Genomic DNA, 7675 nt, shown 5'->3' on the forward strand with positions numbered 1-7675 from the left:
AGCTACCAGCCCTCCATTGGGACTCTCTGGTGCTGGGCAACATCTGAGTCATTGCTTTCCTAACAGTAGAAGAAACATTTGAGAATGCTTGTCCATACATAAACAAAAGAGAATTCCAAACTTAAGATGTATCTGATTAGTGAAGTTAAAAAAAAAAAAATTCAAGCTATTGTAAGTGGTACATTTCAAATGCTAACAACCTAGTGTAGTGAAATAGTGTAATAGTGTGTCTTGTAGGATGAGTGTCAGAAATATACCCAGAAGTACTTTGAAAGTTAGTTTGTCTTGTTGAGAGTTTAAATAAGAGTCAACTTTAAAGAAGAAATTAATAAAGGCTTTCTTTAACCATGATTAAACATCAACACAAGAACAGTATAGTATATTTACATACATTTTGCTGCTTCACAATAGACTTTAGAAATAGAAATGGCACTTGGTTCCTAGCCTTAAACATTACATTAAAAAGTCATGAAAAAGCTTGGAGGATTGTCACTTCTCATTTCACTATTCAGAGCACATCCATAGTTCACCATTCTTCTGGCTCCCAAGAATCAACTTAAAATCAGACCAAGTTATCTGTGCAATGCTTTACGGTCTTTAATTTTAAATAAAATTAAATAAATACAAAATTTAATAAGTTATTTTCTATTCAATAAATTTACAGTTAATCTGTAGATTTACAATTTCCTTTAAAGATTGAATTTTTTTACTATGATTTCTAATGAGTCTTGGACAGATGAAAACAGTCAAGTGAATGATGGAATGAAACTGCCCAAACCTCGACTTTTACATGGTATGAATATTTAGCAATGAGCAGATGAAACAAAACCCTGAAATAAACATGGACATCACAGATACAAGTGTGAACCACAATAGCTTGCTACTGTGGTTCAGCACTAATATTAAATTACAAAGCTTGTGACAGCAGAAATAGAGCTATTTATTACCTCTTTAATTCCAAGAAAATATCCACAATAATGCACACATAAATCAGCCTTTCAAAATTTTCCTCATCCACACACCTGGGGCAAGTAAACCATCTCCCCACCCCCACAAATATTCATGCATAAAACATTATTGGAGACAATTTTGCAAAGCTAATATGTGTGTATACAGTATGCATCAATATGTATATAACATTTATAAGTACTATCAGCAACCTGTGTTACCTTTGGAATTATGCTAAATCTAACAATAGGATAGCATCAGAGGGGTAGTCTGTAACTGGAAAAACTTAAACAACGAAGTCTTGCAGCACCTTAAAGACTAACAAAACATGCAGATGGTGTCATGAGCTGTCATGGCATAACCCACTTCTTCAGATCAAGTCAAGTTTCCCTTTCTGCCTAGCCACTTAGAACTTGACATATGCCCTTCTTGTCTGATTTTCTGGGGTAATGCAAAAGTTAGCTTCAAGAGAAGATCAGTTCTGACTTTTCCATAAAAGCATCATAGAATGATAGAAGATCAGGGTAAGAAGAAACCTCAGGAGATCATCTAGTCCATCCCCTTGCTCAATCAGGGCCATCTAAATCATCCCACGATCTCACAAGCCCGGCCTTAAAAACTTCTAGAAAGGGAGATTCTGAGTTTCAATGTCAATTCCGAGTTCCTCCGCCTCTGGAAGAGCGGCCACTCTCTAAAATTTTCCAGAAGGCCCTTCCTCCTGCAGCAGACCCAGTAAGCCAGAACCCTTCCCATCAGAGCCAAACTCAAAGGCATCTTCTGGGGCTGCTTGCCTTGCCCTGCAGTAACCTCTCCGCGCAGGGACGGGGCTGGGCACGGTACGTGGAGGGGCTTGACCCCACGCTCTCTCCATTCTCAATCCCCTCCAGCCTCTTTGCACCCTGCCCCCGCCCCGCTCCTCTCCCTTCCCCTCAGCTATGACTGCTCGCGGGCGGAAGGGAGGCGCCGCTCCCCGCCTCTCCTTGTGGGGACTGGGCCTCCCACAGGCCGGGAGAGCCCGTGGGGGGTGGAAGAGCGTTTCTGCGCCCGGGAGCCGAGCTAGCCCCCAGCGCCCCTCGCCTCAGCCCGGGGACCCCTACCGTTCAGCTGCGGCGGGACCGGTGCACCTCAGCCCCGTCCCGGCGCCACCGGGGCCCCAGCATCATCTGCTCCCGGGCCCACCCGGCTCCCACCGCCTCGCGCGGACGGCACAGCTCCAGGCAGCAGCACCCCTCCGAATGGAAAATAGCTACCCGGGCCTCGGGGCGGAGAGAGATGGGGGAGTGACACCGCCGCAGCCAATCCCAGGGGACCTGTGACTTCATAAGACCAATAGGAACAACAGAGGACCAAAGGCGGGGTCAAACCCAGCCTATAGGAGCCTTCGGACTCGCTCCGCTAGAACTGATCTAGCGTGCGTCTGTTGACTGCCATCTTGGATTCGGGCAGCTTGACCAGGCCTGTAGCGGTCTCGTCCGCGTCCATTTTGGATTCGGGCAAATAAGCCCGGAGAACGGGATTGATCACGTGGGGGGAACGTTAACTGAGGAAACCGTTAGCCGGAATGTTCCAGGGCCTGGCCTTGTGAGGACGAAATCTTTCGTAGAGGGCATGAAGGGCTTTCCCCGCCTCGAGCTGGCAGCGGAGGCCTGGCTGCCCTGCATGGCCCACCCAGCCTGGGGCACTGCTGGAAGGGCCCAGAGCGGCCGGAGGCTAAAATAACCGTCGCGCCTGGCGCAGTTGCCCAGAGGGTTCCTGACTGGCAATTTCCTGGGGGGCTGGGGGGGGTGGCCAATAGGGGTGCCAGGTGTCCCATTTTGAACCGGACAGTCCAGTATTTGAGCTTTCTGTTCAGGAAACAAATTGAGAAAATAGAAATGTCCGGTATTTTCTAAATAAGGTGTAATGTAGATTGTGATGTCATGTCAAGTGTGTCCAGTATTTTTGTTGAAACCATCTGGCAACCCTAGCAAACCAATTGGGCGGGGGGGAGTGCATGAAGTCATTTGCTGTTCAAAATGGCTGGTGGCTCCCTCTGGGCACCATGCACTCTCGGTGTGGTGTGGGGGGCATTCGCTAGCCACTTTGAAAAGCAAATGACTCCTCTGCACACTCCCCCGCCTACAGGTCCAGATTGGCCTAGGGGCGTGGCAGGGCGGGCCATATCTGGCCACCTCTGTTCTTCATTCACACACCTTCACACACTCATTTTCACAGGGCTGAGGCAGAGGTTCAGGGTGTGGAGGGGATGGGGCAGAGGGTTGAGAAACAGGAGGGGGTTCAGGGTGTGGTATCTGAGAAGGAGTTTGGGTGTGGGAGTGTGCTTAGAACTAGGACAAGGGACTGTGGTGCCAGAAGAGGTTCAGGGGGCAGACTCTGTCCCTAGATGTTTTTAAATCCCAGCTTGACAAAGCCCTGGCTGGGATGATTTAGTTGGGATTGGTCCTGGGTTGAACTTGATGACCTCCTGAAGTCTCTTTCAGCATTATGATTCTGTGACTGTAGGTGACACCACAAATGGTTCCTGAAAGTAGCCAGCATTCTCCTCTGTCTCCTAAGCGCTGGGGCAGCCAGGATCAGAGGGCTCTGTCTGTGTGCTGCTGCCACCACCCACAGCCGATGGGCACTGTGCAGGCAGTGGTTGGGGTTGGGGTTGGGGCAGGACATGGAGCACTCCTAACCACTCTTGCACCGAGGAGCCTGAGGAACATGCCAACCAATTCCAGGAGCCATCGTGAGACTAGTATAATAAGGAGAATTGGCAACTCCCCTGGCTCACTGACATTCATAGCAATGCCTTGCATACCCTGATGCCCACACCCATCATGTTTACAGCAGCTCGGCCTGGCCTACCACAACTCACAAATAAATCAGTTTTAATTACAACACCTTCTGTTCCCCTAAACACTTACTCTAAGCAGCCAAATGTACTGCAGACTTAATTCAAAAGTCCAATCAATAGCTTACAATTTATGCCAATTTAAGAGGGGAAAAAATAACCATAAATGATCTGCAGTCTCCAAGTCAAAAAGGCATAATGAGCATTGGCAGCCAATGGCCTGGGTAGCTGCTTCCAGGCATGGCCTCTGCAGAACCCTGAGCCGGAACTGCTGCATGAGATGGTGGAGTTGGGGTGGGAGCCAGCGGCCGGGCTCATCCTGCTGTGGAGGGAGCAAGGCAAGGGTGGGAGGAGGGAGAAAGCCCAGAGCCTTGCTGCACCAGGAAGACACCATCCCTCCTCCTCCATGCGGTTGGAGCACTAGCACTGGCTTCCCGCTATGGGGGTGAAGGGGAGGGAAGAGAAAGCCTCGAGCCTCTCTGTGCAGGAAAGAAGCACTCTCCCTCCCGGGCTGGAGGAACAGCAGCACACTGTCTGGAGCAGTGTTTCTTAAACTTTTTGAGACCACGGAACACCAAACAATATTTTTTTCTGAAGAACACCTATGAAAATTTTCTTCAAAAAAAATTGTCAAACAAAAAAAGACAAAAAGAAAGAAGAGGCCGTGCCACACCTGTGAGTTGTTCACAGAACACCAATGTTCCGCAGAACATAGTTTAAGAAACAGTGGTCTGGAGCTTTCCCTGCGCTCCCATTGGCCACAATCTGGCTAATGGGAGGTATGGGATGCCCAGCATGGGGCATGAAGACAAATAAGTGCCCCCACCTCCTCAAGCCTAGCTCCTGCCCCCTCACTCACCTCCCTGCTGAGACCCCACCCCCAATCCACTCCTGCCCCCTCTCCTCCAGCCATACACCCTACCCCATGAAAGATACCTCCCCCATGCTGCAGCCATCCTGCACCCCAAGCCCCCTAACTCTCTGCCCTGCTGAGATCCCGCTCCCCCAGCACTCTCACTCACCTCCTCACTGAGACCCCAGCCTGTGCCTGCTCCCCCCCAGCCAGACACTCTTCCCCCAGACTGCTCCTGCTCCCTTCACGCCCCCCCCCATCAGACATCCTGTCTCAGCCTGCTCCTTCACCCTACCTCCCACCCTCAGCCCCTCCTGCACTCCCATCCCTATCCCACAGACCGGCAGCCCTGTCCTGCACACTGAACTCCTCATTTTTGGCCCTGCCCCAGAGCCTAATGGGCCCACATAATCCACTAACCTTGGAACCCCCGAAGAATTAATCTGGCCTGAGGCCTTGAACCTCAGTCCTCCCCCTTCATGGGGCTGGAGTACCAGGGGAGTGAGGTGTTTCCATTGGGAGCCACATCAATGAGGGTTTTTTCAAGGGGCTTTTTTCCCCCTTCTCACTTGTGTGGTCCCCAACTGATTTTTCTGTGGGTCAGTGGCCCCGATCCAAAATAGGTTTCCCACCCCTGCCATTAATAAAGACAATGTTAAATCCTTTTTGTGTTGAACGTAATATTTTACTTTATTTAAAATGAAGCCTGACCAACAAGGCCCCAATCGGGGCCCAGCCCCCATCTGACTGGAGCATCTTTTCCCAACCCCGAATCCTGGAGAAGGCCATGTGATTCAGCCCCCATCTGGCCACAGAAAGGGCTGGTGGCAACCCCCCGCCTGCTGTGGCATGGGTAGGAGAAGAGGCCACGATCTGGCTGCAGCGGACAGAGGGGAGTTGGTGAGCATAGTGAAAGGTAGGAAATTCTTTCCTGATTTTGCTGCTATAAAAGAAATACATTCTTTTCTGTCTAGTCTTTACAGCAAAAAATCTGCTTTTGTCAATATAAGTGACCGGACAGTCTTGTATTTTGGCCTCCTGTCTGGTAAAAATTTTTAAGATGTCCGGTATTTTCTGATTTTTTCCCCCGGCCAGGAGGTGAAAATGCCGGGCACCTGGCAACCCTACAAACACTCAGAGCCCAGCCTCCCTCCTAACCCCCCTCGTGGTCCCCAACACCCCCAGACACCAGACACCATGTTTACCTGGTTCCACAAGGCCGCCGGCACAAAATGGCTGCCTGCAAAAAGACCAAGGGGAAGCAATGACTCCCCTGAGTCTTAGTGCTCAACCACTCCCCTGTTCCTATCCCTGCACTCACTGTTAAAGGGGACATGCTGTTTTATTAAAAAATTTTTTCTTAATAAGTCTTGGAGTCCTTTTTTTTTTGCTCAACAACTTTGGTCTCCCCCTCCCTTTTTTTTCCCATCAACAGAATTTTTTCCCGGTGTTTTTTTTGGGGGGGGAAGCGGGGGTTCGGTATTTTTGTTTCAACCATATGGCAATCCTATAAGCGAAGGGCAAACAAATCTCATCAGCATCAGTAGGAAGAGTATGGAAAGTAAGTTTTGATCCATAAGTTGTGTCCTGCACAGCTTTAAACCATCTTTGTGTTCTCAGTGTTCTGGGTTTGTCAGTACAACTCCCATGTAACTTAATGTAACTTCCTTCTGGGAAGCCTGTGAGCAGCTCCATCCAGAGCTAATCGGAATGACTGGACAGTATGGCCCTTCCTCCAAAACACTGTGATACATCCTTCCTGCACCTGGCCGTGCCCTGGAGTTTGTATGTCCCTTCAGTAGAGTTTGGTGGTAATTAAAACAACTATAATAATACATCACTGTAATTATGAGCTAACGGTCCTAAATTAAGGCCAAAACTAGTTCTAATTTGAATTACTCTATGGCTGTGTCTAGAATGGCATGATTTTGCAGAAATACTTTTAACTAAAAAGTGTTTCCATTAAAAGTATTTCTGCAAAAGCGTGTCTAGATTGGCACGGATGCTTTTGCGCAAAAAGTGCTTTTGCGAGCAAAAGCATCTGTGGCCAGTCTAGATGTGATTTTGCACAAGAAAGCCCCGATCGCCATTTTAGCCATCGGGGATTTTTTGCGCAAAACAGTTCTTCCCTGTCTACACTGGCCCTCTTGAGCAAGTTTCTTGCGCAAGAGGGCTTTTTCCCGAGTGGAAGCGGGAAAGTATTTGCGCAAGAAGCACTGATTTTGTACATTACAAAGTCAGTGCTCTTGAGCAAATTCAAGCAGCCAGTGTAGACAGCTGGCAAGTTTTTGCGCAAAAGTGGGTGCTTTTGCGCAAAATCTTGCCAGTCTAGACACACCCTATTAATATAAATTCCTCTGTCCTGTAATTACTGTTAAGTTTATTTCCCAGTGTACTGAATGTTACCATTGATTCTGTTAGTTCCCACGATAGCAAAAAATATAGAAATATTAAAAATCTTGCTGTATCTCACTAACTGCCCTTATTTACCATTTCTACTACATTAAGTATGTTTACAAATTCCTTGGGAAATGTAGGGCCAGATTTTGTTTTCAGCCTCACAGGTGCAACATCCACTTAAGTCAACAGGAAATGTATTGGAGTAACAATACAGAACTGGGCCTTTACTTCCTTGTTTATTGGTATTTAAAATACTGTATTAAACCTCTTGTGAAGTGGAGCAAAAGGATGTAACCAGTGGAAAACACTTCTACCAAGTTCAATGTCCAGCCAGTAGTGGGCTTCAGAATCTCAATTAAACAGGGCCTGATAGTATATCCTGAGGACTAAAAGAAGGTTGTAGGCCAGTGGTTCCCAATCACTAGTGCGGACCCCCATTCTCCCCGCAAACCATTTGCAGACCCCCATCAAAGCCAAAACCCCCAAATCATTTGGTCCACTGAATTTTGATAGGAAGATTGTAAAGTGGGGCAAGCTGGAAACATTATCAGAGGCCTGAGGTACTGTACTATTTCAGGGACACCAAAAATAGTTTAAAAAATCAACCTCTCAAAGAGGATTTGTTTCACCACTGACAG

At 48.0% G+C, this 7675-nt stretch overlaps 1 protein-coding gene across 2 annotated transcripts in view; it reads right to left on the reverse strand.

Moving 5' to 3' along the window:
- SOCS5 (suppressor of cytokine signaling 5) overlaps nt 1-2219 on the reverse strand; it is a 47375-nt gene extending 45156 nt beyond the window's left edge. For both annotated transcript variants that reach the window (XM_075925404.1, XM_075925405.1), the window contains exon 1: nt 2046-2219. The gene's annotated coding sequence lies outside the window, so the exon portion shown is untranslated. The remainder of the gene's footprint in view (nt 1-2045) is intronic.
- Nucleotides 2220-7675: the final 5456 nt, after the last annotated feature.

Source organism: Pelodiscus sinensis, chromosome 3 (assembly GCF_049634645.1).
Source record: "Pelodiscus sinensis isolate JC-2024 chromosome 3, ASM4963464v1, whole genome shotgun sequence".
Taxonomy (NCBI): Eukaryota; Metazoa; Chordata; order Testudines; family Trionychidae; genus Pelodiscus; species Pelodiscus sinensis.